The sequence below is a fragment of the Carcharodon carcharias genome, chromosome 2, assembly GCF_017639515.1.
Source record: "Carcharodon carcharias isolate sCarCar2 chromosome 2, sCarCar2.pri, whole genome shotgun sequence".
Classification (NCBI taxonomy): Eukaryota; Metazoa; Chordata; class Chondrichthyes; order Lamniformes; family Lamnidae; genus Carcharodon; species Carcharodon carcharias.
The window spans coordinates 21,236,322-21,255,617 of record NC_054468.1 but is presented as its reverse complement, the minus strand read 5'-3'; positions in this window follow the sequence as shown (position 1 = coordinate 21,255,617).

Here is a 19,296-nt window from a genome sequence, read left to right as displayed (position 1 = left end):
GGGTGAACGTGTGAACTTTATTTAAAACAGAGAGTGGGTGAGCGTGTGGACTTTATATAAAACAGAGTGGGTGAACATGTGAACTTTATTTAAAACAGAGAGTGGGTGAGTGTGTAGACTTTATTTAAAACAGAGAGTGGGTGAGTATGTGGACTTTATTTAAAACAGAGAGTGGGTGAGCGTGTAGACTTTATTTAAAACAGAGAGTGAGTGAGTGGGTGGACTTTATATAAAACAGAGAGTGGGTGAGCGTGTGGACTTTATATAAAACAGAGAGTGGGTGAGCCGGTGAACTTTATTTAAAACAGAGTGTGGGTGAGCATGTGGACCTTATATAAAACAGGGAGTGGGTTAGTGTGTGGACTTTATTTAAACCAGAGAGTGGGTGAGTGGGTGGACTTTATATAAAACAGAGAGTGGGTGAGCGTGTGGACTTTATATAAAACAGACAGCAGGGAGACTTCGTTTAGTAACAGCGTGGAGAACAGATGATTGATGAGTTAGATTGGTGTGTATTTCTAGTGTTAAGATTAAAATTAAGGTCTATAGTTAGTGTTTAGGTCTCTAATCTTTATTTTCTCTTTCATAAAAATAGCTTAAGTATAAGATCGATACTTGTGTAAATAATTAATTTCAGTAAATAGCAGAAATACTAGAATAATTAATGAAATAAATAAATGAAATAAGATAGCAATGGCAGGACAGGTGACGTGTTGCTGCTGCAGCATGTTGGTAAGTTGGACACCAAGGTGATCTGGAGCAAACACACCTGTAATAAGTGTTTGCAGCTCAAGGAACTTCGGATCCGAGTTAAGTAGCTAGAGTCTGAGTTGCAGACATTGCGCCGCAGCAGGAAGGGGAAAGTTACCTGAACACTTTGCTCCAGGGGGCGGTCACACCCCACAGGTTAGATCATTCGTATTTGGTCTGTGATCAGGGACAGGAGGGGGTGACTGCAAGTGGGGCTGGTATGGGGACCCAGATGGTAGTGATCGAGGAGCCTCAGCCCCTACAATTTTCCAACAGTTATGGGGTTCTTGCAAGCTGTGTGGATGACAGCGGGGATTGCAGGGAGGATGAGTGAACTGACCATGGCACTGTGGTGCAAGGAGCCATTCAAGTTGGGGAAGGAAATAGGAACATAGTAGTGGTGGGGACAATATAACTAGGGGTATATATACTGTTCTCTGCAGCTGTGAGCGTGAGTGCCAAAGGCTGTGTTGCCTACACGGTGCCAGGGTTAAGGGCATCTTTTCAGAGCTGGAGAGGAACTTGGAGTGGAAGGGGAGGGATCCAGTTGTTGTCGTCCACGTTAGTACCAACAACATTGATAACACTGGAAAGGAGGTTCTGCTGAAAGAATTTGAACAGTTAGGAGCTACATTAAAAAGCAGAACCTCCAAGGTAATAACCTCGGGATTACTACCTGAACCACAGGCAAACTGGCATAGGGTAAATAAAGTCAAGGAGTTAAATGGGTGGCTCAGAAATTGGTGTGGGAGGAATGGGTTTCAGTTCATGTGGCACTGGCATCGGTACTGGGGTAGAAGGGAGCTGTTCCGGTGGGACGGGCTTCACTTGAACCATGTTGGGACCAGTGTCCTGGCAGATCGAATAACTAAGGCTGTAGAGAGGGCTTTAAATTAAATAGTGGGGAGGGGGGGGAAGGTTCTGGAGAGGGGATAAATAGGCTGAAAGCAAAAGGATATGGCAGCATTGCAGGGCAGCTATTTAGGTAATGATACCCAGAGTGTGAGAGGAAGGGGCAGAGTGTACAAACATTAAAAAACAACAGCAAATAGGGCCAAAGAGAAAATGGTAAAAAGGCAAAATGAATGGTTCTTTACTTAAATGCATGTAGCTTTCAGAACAAAATAAATGAATTAATGGCACAAAAAGAGGTTAATGGTTATGATCTTATAGCCATTACAGAGACATGGTTACAAGGAGATCAAAGCTGGAAACTAAATATTCAGGGGTATGTGACTTTTCGAAAGGATGGGCAGGAAGGAAAGGGTGGTGGGGTAGCTTTGTTAGTACGAGATGGAATAAGTACAATAGCAAGAAATGATCTTGGATCGGAAGTTGTAGAATCCATACGGGTGGAGGTAAGAAATAACAAGGGGAAGAAGACACTGGTGGGAGTAATCTATAGGCCCCCTAACAGTAGCTATGCTGTAGGAAAGAGAATAAATCAGAGATAATGAGGACATGTAAAAAAGACAGTATATTAATCATGGGTGATTTTAATCTTCATATAGATTGGGAAAATCAAATTGGCAGAGGTAGCCATGAACAAGAATTCAGAGTGCATTTGGGACTGTTTCCTAGAACAATATGTTATGAATCCAAACTGGAATCAAGCTATTTTGGATCTGGTAATGTGTAATGAGGCAGGTTTAATAAATTATCTCAGAGTAAAAGATCCCCTAGGAAACAGTGACCATAACATGGTGGAATTTAGCATTCAGAGAATGAGAAACTTAGTTTGGAAAGAACTGTGTTAAACTTAAATAAGGGTAATTACAACGGAATGAGGGCAGAGTTGGCTGAAGTGGACTGGGAAAGGTGTTTAGCAGAAAAGACGATTGATGAACAATGGCAGACATTTAAGAAAATAGTTCATGACTCTCAACAAAGATATATCCCAGTGAGGAAGAAGGATTGCAGGAAAGGGATAAACCAACCATGATTAACCAAAGAATAGTATCAAAGTAAAAGAAAAAAACATATAATGGGGAAAGGATTAGTGGTAAACCAGAGGATTGGGAAAGTTTTAAAAACCAACAGAAGATGACCAAAAATAAATAAAGAGGGAGAAAATAAACTTTGAGGGTAAACTAGCAAGTGATATAAAAATGGGCAGTAAGAGCTTCTTTAACTAAGTAAGAAGGAAGAGTGGGGCCAAAGTCAATATAGGCCCCTTAGAGAATGTAGCTGGGGAAATAATAATGGGGAACCAGGAAATGGCAGAGGGGTTGGAGAAATACTTTGCACCAGTCTTCACGGTAGAAGGCACTAATAGCATACCAAAAATACTAAATAAACATGAGGCAAATTGGAGGGAGGGAGGGGGTGGTAGGAAATAAATGCAATAACTATCACTAGAGAAAAAGTACTAGGAGAACTAATGGGGCTAAAGGCCGATAAGTCCCCTGGACCTGATGGATTGCATCCTAGGATATTAAAGGAAATAGCTGCAAAGATAGTGGATGCACTCTTTGCAATATCCCAAGAATCCTTAGATTCTGGAAAAGTCCCAGAAGATTGGGAAACTGCCAATGTAACACCCTTATTCAAAAAGGGAGGGAGACAAAATACAGGTAACTACAGGCCAGTTAGCATAACATCTGTCATTGGGAAAATGTTAGAATCTAATTTAAAGGATGTAATAACAGAGAATTTAGTAATGCATAATATAATCAAGCAGAGTCAGCATGGCTTCATGAAGGGGAAATCATGCCTGACAAATTTATTATAATTCTTTGAGGAGGTAACAAGCAGGATAGATAAAGGGAAACCAGTAGAAGTAATATATTTGGATTTTCAAAAGGCGTTCAATAAGGTACCACACATAAGGCTACTTAATAAGATAAGACCCCATGGTGTTGGGGTTAGTATATTAGCATGGATAGTGAACTGGCTAACTAATAAAAGACAGAGAGTTGGAATAACGGGGGCATTTTCAAGATGGCAACCTGTAACTAGTGGAGTGCCACAGGGGTCAGTTCTCGAACCACAATTATTTACAATATATATTAATGACTTGGATGAGGGTATTGAATGCACTGTCACCAAATTTGCAGATGACACAAAAACACGTGGGAAGGCAAGTGGTGAGGATGACACAAAGAGCATACAGAGGGATATAGACAGGTTAAGTGAGTGGGCAAAAACAAGGCAGATGGAATATAATGTGGGAAAATGTGAGGTTATGCACTTTGCCAGGAAGAACAGAGGAGCTGAATAATACTTAAATGGAGAAAGACTGAAGAAAGCTGCAGCACCGAGGGATTTGGGGGTCCTTGTGCATGAGTCACAGAAAGCTTTCATACAAGTTCAGCAGGTAATAGGGAAAGCAAATGGAATGTTGGCCTTTATTTCAAAGGGAATGGAGAGTAAAAATAGGGAAGTGTTGCTAAAACTATATAAGGCACTAGTTAGACCACACCTGGAATACTGTGAACACTTTTGGTCCCCTTATCCAAGGAAAGATATACTGGCATGGATGCAGTCCAGAGAAGATTCACTAGATTGATCCTGGGAATGGAGGGATTTTCTTATGAGGAGAGGTTGAGTAGGTTGGGCCTGTACTCACTAGAGTTTAGAAGAATGAGAGGCAAACTTATTGAAACAAATAAGATTCTAAGCAGGCTTGACAGGGTAGATGCTGAGAAGTTGTTTCCCCTTGTGGGAGAGTCTAGGACCAGAGAGCATAATCTCAGAGTAATAGGTCACCTATTTAAGACAGAGATGAGGAGGAATTTCTTCTCTCAGAGGGATGTCAATCTGTGGAATTCTTTACCGCAGAGGGCTGTAGAAGTTGGGTCGTTAAGTATATTCAAGGCTGAGATAGACAGATTTTTAACCAGTAAGGGAATCAAGGGTTATGGGGAAAAGGTAGGAAAGTGGAGTTGAGGATTAGCAGATCAGCCATGATCTCATTGAATGGCGGAGCAGACTCGTTGAGCCAAATGGCCTACTTCTGCCCCTATGTCTTATGGTCTTATAGATCCTGCAGTGGAGCCCTGGAAGGAGCCACTCGCGTAATTGTATAATGTAATCACGTAATAAAATAAATGCCCTCTGCACAACATCCTGGGCACGACTAAGACCGGACTGAGAAGCCTTCCCCTGTTTGGTTTGGGATAAGGACAGTCTTTGCAGGCTCAACATTGAAGTGCTTCTTCAGTCAGCGATCCTCCCATTCTGGCCCAAAGTTGCCAATGTTTTTTTTATTCATTCACAGGATGTGGGCTTCACTGGCTGGGCCAGCATTTATTTCTCATCCCTAGTTGCCCTTGAGAAGGTGGTGGTGAGCTGCTCTCTTCAACCATTGCAGTCCATATGGTGCAGGTACATCCACCGTGCAGTTAGGAAGAGAGTTCCAAAATTATGACCCAGCGCCAGGGAAGGAATGGCAATATATTTCCAGGTCAGGATGGTGAGTGGCTTGGAGGGGATCTTCTAGGTAGTGGTGTTCCCATCTTTCTGCTGCCCTTGACTGTCTAGATTGTAGTGATCGTGGGTTTGGAAGGTGCTATCTAAAGAGCCTTGGTGAATTCCTGCAGTGCATCTTGTAGATGGTACACACTGCTGCTACTGTGCTTCAGTGGTGGAGGGAGTGAATGTTTGTGGATGTGGTGCCAACCAAGCAGGCTGCTTTGTCCTGGATGGTGTCAAGCTTCTTGAGTGTTGTGGGAGCTGCACTTATCCAGGCAAGTAGAGAGTATTCCATTACACTCCTGACTTGTGCTTTGTGATGGCTTTGGGGAGTCAGGAGGTGGGTTACTCATCACACGATTCCTAGCCTCTGACCTGCTCTTGTAGCCACAGTATTTATATGGCTATTTCAGTTCAGTTTCTGGTCAATGGTGACCAACCAGGATGTTGATTGTGGGGGATTCAGTGATGGTAATGCCATTGAACATTAAGGGGCGGTGGTTAGTTTCTCTCTTGTTGGAGATGGTTATTGCCTGACACTTGTGTGGCATGAATGTTACTTGCCACTTGTCAGCTGAAGCCTGGATATTGTCCAAGTCTTGCTGCGTTTGGACATGGACAGCTTCAGTATCTGAGGAGTTGCGAATGGTGCTGAACATTGTGCAATCATCAGCGACCATCCTCGCTTCTGACCTTATGATGGAAGAAAGGTCATTGATGAAGCAGCTGAAGATGATTGGGCCCGGGAACTCTACCCTGAGGAACTCCTGCAATGATGTCCTGGAGCTGAGATGACTGACCTCCAACAAGCACAACCATTTTCCTTTGTGCTAGGTATTACTCCAGCCAGTGGAGTTTTCCCCGATTCCCATTGACTCCAGTTTTGCTAGGGCTCTTTGATTGGACAAATGCTTCCTCGATGTCAACAGCAGTCACTCTCACCTCACTTCAGGAGTCATTGTGTAACCAACTCTCTCCACATCCTGGCAGTGAGAGTGCTTCCCCACTGCTGACCCCCACCCCCGTCCCCCTAGTCATGTGTTTGAATGCAACCTTCCCTACTCTTACCCCCGAATGGAGACCTTAGCCTGTGGCTCCTTCCCTTGCCCCACGACAGTTTGCCCCCTTCCCCAGTGGAGGCCTTGCCCTACAACCTCTTCCCTTGCCTCAGCCCAGTTTCTCCCCCACCCTAGTGGAGGCCTTTCCCTGCAGCACATTAAAAGCCACCCCCCAACTAACCGCTGGTCAGGGTAGGTAGAGGTTTGCCTCTGACAGCCCTCCCACCACCCCCCCCAACCGCCTAAAGCAATGTGATGCTACCTGTGAAGCTTGGTGCTGAGTCTGAGTTGCCATGAGCACTGCGTCACGCAAGGTGGGCAAACCAACCTCGAAATAACAAGCAAAGTGTAGGTCGCCAGGTGCAGGTTGCATCTATACCGTTGTGAAACATGTCGGTCTAACTGGGCACTGACATGCCCTCTTGATCCAGCGTGGGGGGCGGGGGTGCAAGTGTATTAAAATGACATTCCCAACGTGCTGTGGTGCGGAACGCGGACCGCCATTGACAGTCAGAGCAGACGATCCCGGACGGTTTTTACAATGGTGGCAAACTGATTTTTCCAACCTCGGGATATTTTACACCCCCGCCCGCCATGATGCCCGTCATGGGCGGGAATCGAAATTACAGCCCAGTGAAGGAGCAGCGATATAGTTTGAAGTCGGGATGAAGGGCAGCTTTCCCAACGTCTTAATTTATCGGATAAATTCACTTAACTTTCAGTTCAGACGCTGACTCACTTGCGTTACATCTTCTGTTTTCTCGCAGTGTTTTCTGTCCTTCTTTTATCTCTGCCATAAAGCTGATGTGTTTGGATTTGAGTTCTAAAGCTTAGATCCAGAAGAAGAATTTTGGATTTGGCTGAGAAACAATTGTGTCCTCAACAATCTTCGCTCCAATCTCCAGAGCTGTCTGCTGTTCTCCAGCAGAGATGCTGCTGTATAATGAATAGTCACGTAGAGCAACAACAAATACATTTAATAATTTACCATTTAAAACTCAAGAGATATTATCTGCTCCATGGGATGTGGGTACAAAATGGAAATTCCTCTGGGAGCAAGTTAACAACCTTAGCCAGGTTGTCTTTGACACAATGTAGAACAGACCATGGGAGGAGAAGTGGGGGTGAATTGTCGTTCATGAGTTCCTCAGGCCAGATTTCACTAACCATTAATCATGGCAAAGGAGATTTTTTTTTAATTCTTTTCCTGAGATGTGAGCATGACTGACAAGGCCAACATGTGTTGCCCGTCCCTAATTGCCCTCGAGAGCTACATGCACCCTATTTAAAATGACCGCCGTTAAAAGCTACTACAAAATCCCCAGAAGTGGGAAAAAGATCTCCGAAGCACAGGATCGTTTTCTGACACAGGTGGATTATTACATTTTACTATTTGTAAAATGCAACTGAGGCTAAAGTTGAAGAAGGGAAAGGGAGAATAAAAAACCCTTGGGCCGGAATTTTAAGGCCTGGCAGCGGTGAGGATGGGACCATAAAATTCAGTGAGCCATTCTAAACTGCAGTGAATTCGGTGGGACCATAAAATCCCGCTGGCTTAAAATTCTGCCCTGGAATGCTGATAACAGATAGCCAGAGTATTGGCATCTGTAAAGAGAGGACAAGTTAAAATTCCAGCTGAGGCCCCTTACGCTGACTTTGTTGTGCAAATACTGGCCGAGCTTGTGCATTTTTTTGCTCTGATACTAATCTTTCTTATCTAAGTATATTTTGCTTTATACAGTGCCAAACAAGATGCCAATGCATCAGATATTATTCTTCCAATTGTTCAGGACTGTTGCACAGCACTTGTATTGGCACTTACATCATGGACCAGCAAGCTGAAGCTGTGTTGATCATCGACTTTACGTATGCACGTCAAGTTAAAACATCTGTTTGCTTTTAAGGAAACTGCATTTATTTGGCACTTCAAAGCACACCAATCTAGACACTTGTCTTAATCTGGTGCTCTGCTTGTACCAGCTTTTGATCATCGCTCAATTCCATCTCATTCTGTGACAACAAAAGAACTCCATTGTTTTCTGATCAGACCCTGGTGGGTTCCTAATTAACCCTCCAATTACTGGCCAGTCAGAAAAGAATAAGCTCCTAAAGGCAGAATCTGTGACATTGTTCAGGGAAACCTACAGGAGTCAGTGAAGTTAGTTGCAGCCATTTCCTCTAGGTGCCACCCCTTACTCCTCCTCCTTTAGCATTTTAATTGTAGTTTCTGGGGAAATTATACGTGTACCTGCAACCTGGAAGTTTGTGTGTTCAATAATGGCTGGTGGTGAATCTCCATGGTCTAATCCTACAGCAGCTTATTATTCAGGAGTTTGACTTTAATCGGATCCTACAGCTATGAACAGCTGTCTGGTGCTACAGTAGCTAATTTGGTTCTGTAGATTGATGCTATAAACTCATTTAAAGCCAAGTACTTTGATAGCTGCTCCAGCTGTTCAGCCACTAGCCTTATCTAGCTGTTGTGCTACCTCGCTTTTGGCAACTTTTGATAAATTTAGTAAGCGGGAAAATGCGTTTGAGGGTTTTCTGTGCTCATTTGAATTTCAGCACAAAAAAGTGGAAAAGGTTTTTGAATAGTGGATAGTCGTCTTCCTTCATGCAGTGGTGGTACCTGATTCGCATCTCCATTACAACGAAACACTTAGCTCTGTCTACCAGTCATAGATTTTGTCAATTTTCAGGCTTCCCCATGAGTTATTTTTCAAAGGTTGAGAAGCAATCATGGCAAGGTTGCTATGGTTACAGACATGCATTTACCGTTGATCTTAATTGCAAAGCCGGCCACGTTCACACTCTGGTCAAATACCACCAACCATGCATCCATACCCCAGCATGAGTCAACCTCCTCAACTCTACAGGACAGAAAGGGTAAGTGAACTAAATTATAGAAGAAATTGGAGGGAAAATAGTAGCTAATTAAATTAATCTTCTGCCAATATTTGAACAAATCTACACAATGTTACTGATTTGTGTTTGTCAAAAAGCACCACAACTTCACCCATATTAATCCATTTGGATAGAGCACTAAGTTTAACTAGTGAGGTTAATTGAACGCAAGACATGAAGTTCAATTCCCTGTCCATGCTGAGTTAGTTAATTTCAGCCGGTAACAGGCCTACAAATTGTCCTTTCAACCCAGGGATTTGGGAGTAAAAGATTGGAAAGATTGCTGAACCCTTCACAGTAATGTCAACAGGAAGTGCTTGAGGACTTTAGCGGCGAGATAGTGCTTTCCCACAATGGTCTGAAAACCACACTCAACATCAAAACTGGGATTTTAAATTAGTGCAGGGTCTGAAGCAAAGGTGAACAGGGGTGCAACTGGTGCCCCCAGCCTCCATACTGGTCTGCCACCACAATCCCAACACTCATTTTCAATGAGAGCGGCTCAGAGTTGGATTGACTGCTCACCACTTCCCGGCGGACAGTCAACTCAGGCCAATCAGTTGATAATAAGACCTTGTTCCCACGGTGACTGGGATTTTCAGTCAGCAACATGGGAGGTCCATGTAGGCCTGGACCCTGCATCGAGGCCAGCACAGTGGGTTCAGGGTAGAAAGTGAAGGTGTGAGCTGGGGGGCAATGATGGATTATACTGAATCCCTTCCTCATGCTGAGCCATGATGGTTGTTGGGCCATAGCTGCAGCTGCTGTTGCCACTCCAGGAACATGGCCAGGCAGCTGTGGCATTTTAAAAAGGAGATCTTCTCCCCATCTCCCTCCATCTTCAAATTGGCTGCAGCTGGGAAAATCCCAGTGGGCATACCTAAAGCACGCCGTGTAGCGTCTGGACCCGGAACAAGTTCACAATTCCAATTCCCAACCCCTGATTGGGAACGCAGCCCCAAGACTCTATAATAAAACAGATGAGGTCAGTTAGATGAGGTACTAAAAGGAACTGTCTCCTGAGCAAGGAGTTCACACCTTCAGGAGAAAAGAAGAGAAGATTAGTGGTTCTTTTTTCACATCCATGTTTCTAAAAAAAAAATTGGACAACGTTGAAAGATATCAAAGATTACCAAAGAGTTATTTTCTTTTGCACCCTTCTTCCTTCCCTGAAACCAATGGCTCACGCTAAAGTACCCAACAGTCCTCAGGCATCTTACCCAAGTGACCATTCCTTACCTTAATTAGCCACGCCAATGACTGTTAACAGGACATTCCTTCATCAAAATTTGCACAATCAAGTCCAACTGGTCTTCATCCTCCATCCATACAATATCCAGTGGGTGTATCTAGATAGAAATCAGGAGATAAATCCCAGATTTTTTTTTTCCATTTCCCTAGCCAATGGATACTGAGGACAATCTTACTATTCATTTGGTAGGGACAATTCAATTCAGCACTGAGTAGGGACCAAACTTGGAACTTCTTGTGTCTAATGGTGCAATACCATACCTACTTCAATTGTTCACTAAAGCATCAGTAGAGTTTTATTGTTAAATGTTAGCTTATATTTGAATGATCTAATCTCCCCCCAAAAAAGTTTTGCGTATTCCTGGTGGCCTGTTGAATGAATAGCAGTCAAGCTTTCAATGACACCTTTACTGAGTGCAAAAGGCGGTGCTTACGAAATGCTGAGAAACGACTCATTACTTACATATAACCCTTATCTTTATGTCTGACTGGCAGAATCTTTATGGCGCAGGATGGGCTATATGATGCCAAGGTGAATAAATTTGGCTGGAAAGGCTGCGTCTTCCTGGAGGAACTTGAGCTCTTTGGCTTAAGAATGCCCGACCAGATTCCAGAACTAGGAGGATTGTGACTCTCTTCTTGCCACTTCCATTTAACACTGGAGTGGATATTCAATGCTGTGTCTAACCAGTTGTAAAGAGTGTCCAGGGTGTCCTTTAGAATGCCTGAACCCACTTCACACTGACTTGCAATTCATTTAAATGTTTGCAAAGTATGGGCACTGCCACCCGTGCTGTCTAAATATTTAAGCTCAAATGTTCTGTGCATCCAAGAAAATTTCCCATAGGATGATGAATTCATTTTTCACCATAACCCTGAATTTAAACCTAAATTAACTACCTTATAAATTTATCCTAAGAAAAAAATCACTTCAATATCAAATTCCTATACAACAGCCAGTAGTTACAGTCACTATTCTATTCTATTCTACTGGTCCGTCAACACTAGTGGACATTTTTAGTTAAGACCCATGAGCTGGATTCTCAAAGTGGGGTCAGGAACCCAAAGCCAAATAATTTCTAGCTCCTGACCCTGCACCGATGCTGTGCCGCTCACACGACGCTATTTTGAAATGTGCAGGAGGCAAGCTCAGCATCCAATTAGTAGTGCTGAGAAGGTGGGAGCTGCCTGCGGAGCACGAATGGAAAAGGCAGATGGCAGCCATGATGGAGCCTGCCATCTGCCTTGCTGAACTAAACATGCAGGCCCTTAGATGGCCAGCAATATTTTTGCAAACAAAATGGCCATGCAGCCAAAATAAAGGCCAACTTATATCTCTAGATGTTACTGTAGTGTGCCAAAATTACTGTAACATCTGTAACATGTAGTTATAAGTTGGTATCATGCATTAGTGATATCAATAGTTGTTGTTGACAAAAATGAAGGAGATAAACTATTTATATTAGGGTGAAACCAAGCACCAATACAGGCTCTCACATGATGAAAGCCTTGATATGACAACTCCCTGTCCTTTGCTATCACTATCAATGGTGCAGTTCATCACAGATCTGAAGCAAAAATCGAATTTTTTAATTTAACAAAGTGTAGACCAGGTTTGGCAACATTAATAACCAAAAGAGGCATTTTTTTAAATTTAGTCAAAATGCAAAATCTTAACAGCCATAATGTTGTTGCTCAAATATCAATATTAATGAAAAACAAGACAGAGACACATTTCAACAACATCTTAAAAGGATTTTTTTACAAAAATACTGTTAATTGAATGATACTTTCTGACAAGTACGATATTAATTAAAATTTCAGAAACTGAAACAAGTCATTTAATTACCATTCAAATTGATTCAATTGATCAAGGTCAGGAGGCACTACATGAGTCCTTAATGAGACACATGAGATTCTGGAGCCACAGGTTACAGATCCCTGGTGTAGACTATTTAAATTTGAAACTATACAGTAACATGATTTTCAAATATAGTTGAAACTGAAAAGAAATTGTTTCATCAGTATTGCAAATTCTGCAAAGGGACATAATAAGGTTTTAAACTTAACCCACTGCGTATACCAGTGTTGTATTGTTGATACCAATTCGGCAATCATTTACTTACCATGGGAAATGCTTCCTATAAAGCATCCTTGAGTTCAGACCCTGAAGCATACAAGTTTCACCTTGTCTGAAAAATTAAGTATTTTGGTACAAATGTATGACCAACCGTGAAAGGATTCAACCAGATTTTACCATAAATGCTTCTAGCCATATTGAGGTGTCCCCAGCTCCATACATAGTGAAAGGCCTAGATATGGCCAACAAGCTGCCTAGAATTTTGCCTGATAGACCAACCCATTCAGAAATCATCCTACAGTCAAGCACGAAGATGTTGCTATTATTCAGATTTAATGTCTCAGAGGTTCTCGTGAATTTGAATACAAATTATATTCCTTAAAACATTTATTTCAAAACCTCCTTGATTTGTGGGAACTCTCAACTTACCTTTCCACTTGGCTATTCCAATGTACTCCTGGCTGGGCTCCCACATTCTACCCTCCATAAACCTGAGGACATCCAAAACTCTACCGCCCGTGTCATAATTGGTAACGTGCCAATCACACATCATCCCTGTGCTCGCTGATCCACAATGGCTGTTCGTTAAGCCTCGGTTTTATTTCTCATCTTTGTTTTCAAATCCCCCTATTGCTTTGTCCCTCTCTACCTCTGAAGTTCCCTCTAGCTCCACAAACTTCCAAGATATCTGCAGTTCCTCTGCCCATTTGTGGCTCGATTCTGCCTATATTTTTTTGTATAGCTCAGTGTCAACCTTTGCTTTTTCAGATGCCTTGGGACATTTTATAATGTCAAAAGGAGCTGTATAAATATATGTTGTTGTTGGTTGTAGGATAAAATATCAACAAACACTTATTGGAACAGTAGAGAAGAAATATCTTACAGGAAAAAAAATTTAAGAAAACATTGGGGTGAGAGCATGTCTGTATCAAATTTTTAAAAAATACATCTCATTCATGCCAAGATATTTATAGTCCATGGAATGCTTTTGATATATTTTAATGGCAGTGTTCAAGGGTTTGGTAAAAGTGTTCACATTGGAATTTTTCCAAGAATTACTTTATGTTTCTGTTATCAAATGTTCTTTGTGTCTGATCCCATGAGCCAGTGTAGCACGCTGAAGAGAATCAGTGGGGTTTGTAAGGAGGGCCTGTCTACATTGGATTTGTAAAATGAGCCTTGATGTAAACATATATACTGTTGCCATTGTTCAGCTTGCTGCACTCTACATATTTTTCCTGACAGAAATGGAGCAATAGTCTGGTGTTAGGTGAGGAAGTCCTACTGGGGGGTGGGGGTAGGTCATGGTAACCCAAGGAAAGAGGGCAAAACCAAGCCTTTAAAAACTAAAATAAAATAAAAATTCCAGTTGTTTTTACAGAAATGTTTAAGGGATTTGACATGCTGCCCAATTTTCAACATTAAATACAAGCCTAAGTGTCTGGAAGATGGAGATGTGTGTCATAATTCACCAGCATGGAATGAGACCACTCGCTGAGAGAGGCTGAAGGAGGAAAGTGAACCCATTGAAGAACCACCCCCTTCAATGAAGAACCCCACACATTAGATCCTGGTTTGTAGCTGGAATGGCCCTAAACCTGATACTTTTATCTTAGACCTTTGACCTTGACATCTGGAAACTTTGTTTCAGTCAGAAACAGGGAAGTTTTCTTTTCCAGTTCAAATACATTATAGATTGAAAGCTTCAAAGATCAACACAGAATAGCCCCTTTGAATACAAACTACCTTTTTATATTAGTGCACTTAGGATGAACTTTAAAATGTGGAACATTTGTGTCGGAAATGCGTCAACTCCAAACTCTTTGGGAGAAGATAATAAGATGTTAGGAGGCCAAGACTGGCACAGTGCTCATTGCTTGTATGGGCTCAGGAATGAGCCCAGATAAACATCTCCAAGGGGTGCTGAACATTATAAAGGTTCAGTCTCTTTGATTCTTTTAGATGTTCGAAATGTAATTGACATCAGTCATGCTGCCAGAATAAACAGACCTTTAAGTAAAGTTCATGACTGTAATGAGCTCATTTTAAACAATCTTTTCTTCTCTTCTTCACTTTCTCATAGACTCGGTTTTCAGATAACTGAAGTTCTTTAAAGTTCTCTATGCTAACAATCTGTTTTTCTCAATTTCTTCACCCCACCATCACTCCCCACCCGCACCCCACCTCCCCACCCCCTCCCCACCCCCGCCCCACCCAACAAACTCTATGGTATTCTTTTACCACATGTAACAGCTATAGTGTAAACCATAAAATGATGCAAAATCACAAATGCAGGCAAATGAATTAAATTCTATACAACTGGTAAAGAACTGGTATACCACTGTGATGAAGGAAATAGAACCTTTAGGGGATTAAACAACATATATATTGCTATACTGTTACATTATTTGTAAAGAACTAGGAACTATTTGCTATCTCAATGTTATGTCCTGGGGTACCACATTCACTGTCACTGAGCAACAATGTAGCAGTCCACCAGCCACATGGAGAGCAACAAGTAATACACTCAATGAAGCTCTAGCATTCTGAGTCTCAAGTGTGATTATTTCTAATTTATGGGGGTCAGAAGAGCCACCTCACGACATTTAAGAAATATTTTGATGAGCACTTGAAACGCCATAGCATTCAGGGTTGCAGGTCAAGTACTTGAAAATGGGATTAGAATAGACAGATGCTTGATGGTCGGCACGGACACGATGGGCTGAAGAGTCTGTTTCTTTTCTGTATAACTCTATGGCTCTATGACTGTATAACATAACGTAAGATTTGGACTTGAAGTACGGTAAGAGACTTTTACACAACGTAAGAAGGCTTCAAATGACTACTGTTGACAACAGTTTTTTTGTGGAGGGTACATGAATCACTGAGATTGAGTTCGAACCGGTAACTGCCTCCAACTGAGCTACAACATTGCCCTAAATTCACAAAAGTAAAATACTGTGGATGCTGGAAATCTGAAATAAAAGCAGAAAATGATCAAAATACTCAGCAGGTCTGGCAGCAACTGGGGAAGGTGACCTTTCATCAGAACGATTCATGACTGGATATAGTAGCACTGCAGAGCTTTGATCTGATCTGTTGGTCGTTGGATTGCTCAACTTTGTCTATAGCATGCTACTTTCATTGTTTCTTTGTCTCTTGGTACTCTTGCTGAAAATCAGCTGAGTATAGACAAAAAGTGTAAGATCATAAGAAACTGGAGCAGAAATAGGCCTTACAGTTCTTTGAACCTATTCTGACATTCAGTAAAATCATGACTAATCATGTTCACTTTTACACCTTATCCCAATTTCCTCGATTCACTTAGAGTCCAAAAGTCTATCAACCTCAGCCTTGAATGTACTCAATGATGGAGCATTCACAGCTCTCTGTGGTAGAGAATCCCAAAGGTTAGTAATCTTTTGAGTGAAGAAATCTCATCTCATCTCTGTCCTAAAAGGCTGAGCCTTTATCCTGAGGCTATGCCCCCTAGTTCAAGGCTTTGCAGCCAGAGAAAACAGACTCTTAGCACCTACCCTTTTTCATACTCCACAAATCCAGATGTTGAAGGATAGAACTGGACCCAATCTTTACATCCTGTTATGACAGGGAGGGGGAAAGTGTGCAGTTGATCTAGCCCCACTACTCCACAGGTCATGCCATTAGTTTAAAAGTTCAATTTACTCACCAACATTTGTTCACCTTCACTACTAGAGCCCAAAATAAAACAGACTTTAATTAGGTTTCTTTCAATAAACAACAAACTTATTTGTTTATTATAAAACCAGTCTTGTCAAATAAAAAGGCAAAGAATGGAGGAATTTGACCGAAGGTTAAAAGGCAATGGTTCAAAGGCAAAGAATAGAGTGTGCAGTCTTTGAAATGGCATCTGGGTTCGTCTTTCTGTACTGATCTGTGAAACAATCAATGACTCTGGCATTGTTTTTTTAGGTAAACACATGGAATATTCAAGGGTACTCTATTCCAGCATGTAGAGCATCTCAGGAGCAGCTTATATTCATTTCCAGCTGTGGATTGGCTCTGGACTGCAAAAGGCTGCTCTCTTCTCTCTGAAGCAGTTGGTCCTTCTCTTCCCAAAGCAAAACCAGAATCACTTTTAAAACACAGTCTTCCAGTCATGGTATTTTTTTCAGAGTCATAAAACCATTCCATAAAAACTTTATGCAACACTTTCAATGATACATACAAAACTGAAGTAAGGCATCAGAGACAAAAGCAAAATACTGCAGATGCTGGAAACCTGAAATAAAAAGAGAAAATGCTGGAAATATTCAGCATGTCATCTCTGGAGAGAGAAACGGAGTTAGCATTTCAGGTCTCTGATGTTCTGTCATAACTGAAAGATTAATTCTATTTCATTCTCTACAGGTATTAGCTGCCAGACCTACTGAGTATTTTCAGCACTTCCTGTTTTCAGTGCATGATATCCAAGAACCGTGGCAATCTCTCTGCTTTGCTGTTGGATTATCAGTTCCTTTGTTCCATGCTGCCTTCCTGACACTGTTTCAGCAGTTCCTGCAGCCTGAGTGAACCTTCCCTTTTTGAGGTGCCTTTAAGAAGAGCAGGCTACCTGTACATCATGCTAGTCATGCAGGCTGCTGGGCCTCCTAGTTAAACAAGCAACAGTTGGCAATAGGGGCTGCAGACTGCAATCATTTTGATGCGTAGGAAGCATAAAGCTTGCATGTTGTCTGCTTCAATGGAATAGGGGCAGGATAATCGCACATGGTGGTCCCATTGTGCTGATATAGAGCCTAATCGAAGTTTGCCCCCTTGTGTCCTCCTCACAGCTTGGTTTCCCACCTAGCTTTGCATCATCAGCAACCGTGGACACATTATATTCTGTCCCCTCATCTAAGTCATTAATACAGATTGTAAATAGCTGAGGCCCAAGCGCTGATCCTTGCGGCACTCCACTGGTAACAACCTGCAAGTGACCCATTTATTCCTATGGAGGTCAGACATCTGTGTTTGTGCTGGACAGTCCAGTTTTTTAGCCGGTCTGGCCACTGTCTGGTGCCGGATGGCTTTACACCCTGTTATTTAACCCTTATTTCACTTACCTCAGAAAAACATCGATAGGAGTCTGTGCTCATCCCTCTCCCCACCTGCAGCAGCCTTGATGTCTTGGCCTGACAGGTTGTCAAACATGGCATCCAGTCAGGCAGGGGGCATGCCACAGCAGGGCAATCCAGCTCTGGGGGTATTTGATCCCAACTCAGGTGGGCTCCTAACCAGGCAGAAGTTCAATCCCCAACATTGAAAGAAGGTCTGATCTCAGGCGATCCATTCTGGAGGAGGCCGTATCTCTGGCCCTGGGTGCCTTTGTGTACAAGAGGAGTCTGATGGAGGGAACTAAGAAAATCTGCCATTCTTTCCTGGTTTGGCCTAAAAATAACTCCAAATCTACAACTATGTGGTTGACTCTTAACTGCCCTCTGAAATGGACTTAGAAGCTACTCAGTTGTATTCAAGAAGGTAGTTCACCACAGCAATTAGGGATGGGCAATAAATGCTGGCCTCACCTCAATACCCACATGCTGTGAATGAATCAGTAGCAAAATTCACAGGGGGTATATCTGAGGGTCCTTCTAGGTCTCCTCAGGAATTACTTCTGATAAACTCAGTAAGCCTCAGTGCATCAACCACCATTCCCAAGGGATAAAAGTTCCGCCAAAAATCATAGAAACTAATTGCACAGATGGTGGCCATTCGGCCTGTCGTCCCCATGCTGGCTCTTTGAAAGAACTATCCAATTTAGTCCCATGCCCCAGCTTTCTTCTCAAAACTCTTGAAGTACAGGGCCTTTAAAAAGTTCCCATAACCCTTTCAGGTAGTGCATTCCACATCAGAATAACCCTCTGTGTGAAATAATTTCTCCTCGTTTCCCCTCCAGTTTCTTTGCCAATTATTTGTGAATGATTATTTTACAGCGAGGATTTAGTTTCCAATTTCTTGTATTTCAGTTCAACAGGTCCTACGGGCAGTTCAGATTGACCTTCGCTGTGTGTTTTGACAGGGAACAGAGCACAAATGAAGCAGCCTTAATGGCATAATGTCCCCATCCTGGTAATGCAAATTATTGGGGATGGTAACATAGCAATAATATCACTGGACTAATAATCCAGAGGCCTGAACTAATGCTCCAGAGATATAGGTTCAAATCCCTCCATGGCAGCTGGGGGAATTTAAATTCAATTAATTAATAAAAAAGGAATAAAAAGCTAGTCTCAGTCATAATGATCATGAAACTACTGAATTGTCATGAAAGCTGATCCAGTTCATTCATGTCCTCCAGGGGAGGAAATCTGCTGTCCTTACCTGGTCTAGCCGACATGTGATTCCAGCCCCACAGCAATGTGGTTGACTCTTAATTTCCCACTGAAGTGGCCTAGCAAGCCCCTCAGCTGTCTCAAACCACTACACGACATCGACTGCAACAGTTTAAGAAGGCGGCTGACCACCACCTTTTCAAGGGCAATTCAGATTGGGCAATAAACGCTGGCCTTGACAGTGGTGCCCATCTCCTAAGAATGATTTTTTTTTTAAATGACCTTGTTGTCAGGATAAAAACAGAATTACCTGGAAAAACTCAGCAGGTCTGGCAGCATCGGCGGAGAAGAAAAGAGTTGACGTTTCGAGTCCTCATGACCCTTCCACAGAATGTGGAAGGGTCATGAGGACTCGAAAAGTCAACTCTTTTCTTCTCCGCCGATGCTGCCAGACCTGCTGAGTTTTTCCAGGTAATTCTGTTTTTGTTTTGGATTTCCAGCATCCGCAGTTGTTTGTTTTCATTTCTGTTGTCAGGATTTAGGG